Consider the following 1,558-nt stretch of genomic DNA (forward strand, 5'->3'; position numbering starts at 1 on the left):
TTTCGTTTTCTGTTCTTGTGATAGTTTGCTAAGAATGATGGTTTCCAGCTGCATCCATGTTCCTACAAAGGACACAAACTCATCCTTTTTGATGGCTGCATAGTATTCCATGGTGCATATGTGCCACATTTTCTTAATCCAATCTGTCACTGATGGACATTTGGGTTGATTCCAAGTCTTTGCTATTGTGAATAGTGCCTCAATAAACATACGTGTGCATGTGTCTTTATAGCAGCATAATTTATAATCCTTTGGGTATATACCCAGTAATGGGATGGCTGGGTCATATGGTACATCTAGTTCTAGATCCTTGAGGAATCGCCATACTGTTTTCCATAATGGTTGAACTAGTTTACAATCCCACCAACAGTGTAAAAGTGTTCCTATTTCTCCACATCCTCTCCAGCACCTGTTGTTTCCTGACTTTTTAATGATCGCCATTCTAACTGGTGTGAGATGGTATCTCATTGTGGTTTTGATTTGCATTTCTCTGATGGCCAGTGATGATGAGCATTTTTTCATGTGTCTGTTGGCTGTATGAATGTCTTCTTTTGAGAAATGTCTGTTCATATCCTTTGCCCACTTTTTGATGGGGTTGTTTGTTTTTTTCTTGTAAATTTGTTTGAGTTCTTTGTAGGTTCTGGATATTAGCCCTTTGTCAGATGAGTAGATTGCAAAAATTTTCTCCCATTCTGTAGGTTGCCTGTTCACTCTGATGGTAGTTTCTTTTGCTGTGCAGAAGCTCTTTAGTTTAATGAGATCCCATTTGTCAATTTTGGCTTTTGCTGCCGTTGCTTTTGGTGTTTTAGACATGAAGTCTTTGCCCATGCCTATGTCCTGAATGGTACTACCTAGGTTTTCCTCTAGGGTTTTTATGGTATTAGGTCTAACATTTAAGTCTCTAATCCATCTTGAATTAATTTTCGTATAAGGAGTAAGGAAAGGATCCAGTTTCAGCTTTCTACTTATGGCTAGCCAATTTTCCCAGCACCATTTATTAAATAGGGAATCCTTTCCCCATTTCTTGTTTCTCTCAGGTTTGTCAAAGATCAGATGGCTGTAGATGTGTGGTATTATTTCTGAGGACTCTGTTCTGTTCCATTGGTCTATATCTCTGTTTTGGTACCAGTACCATGCTGTTTTGGTTACTGTAGCCTTGTAGTATAGTTTGAAGTCAGGTAGCGTGATGCCTCCAGCTTTGTTCTTTTGACTTAGGATTGTCTTGGAGATGCGGGCTCTTTTTTGGTTCCATATGAACTTTAAAGCAGTTTTTTCCAATTCTGTGAAGAAACTCGTTGGTAGCTTGATGGGGATGGCATTGAATCTATAAATTACTTTGGGCAGTATGGCCATTTTCACGATATTGATTCTTCCTATCCATGAGCATGGTATATTCTTCCATTTGTTTGTGTCCTCTTTTATTTCACTGAGCAGTGGTTTGTAGTTCTCCTTGAAGAGGTCCTTTACATCCCTTGTAAGTTGGATTCCTAGGTATTTTATTCTCTTTGAAGCAATTGTGAATGGAAGTTCATTCCTGATTTGGCTCTCTGTTTGTCTG

The sequence above is a fragment of the Macaca nemestrina genome, chromosome 16 (genome assembly GCF_043159975.1).
Source record: "Macaca nemestrina isolate mMacNem1 chromosome 16, mMacNem.hap1, whole genome shotgun sequence".
NCBI classification, from domain to species: domain Eukaryota; kingdom Metazoa; phylum Chordata; class Mammalia; order Primates; family Cercopithecidae; genus Macaca; species Macaca nemestrina.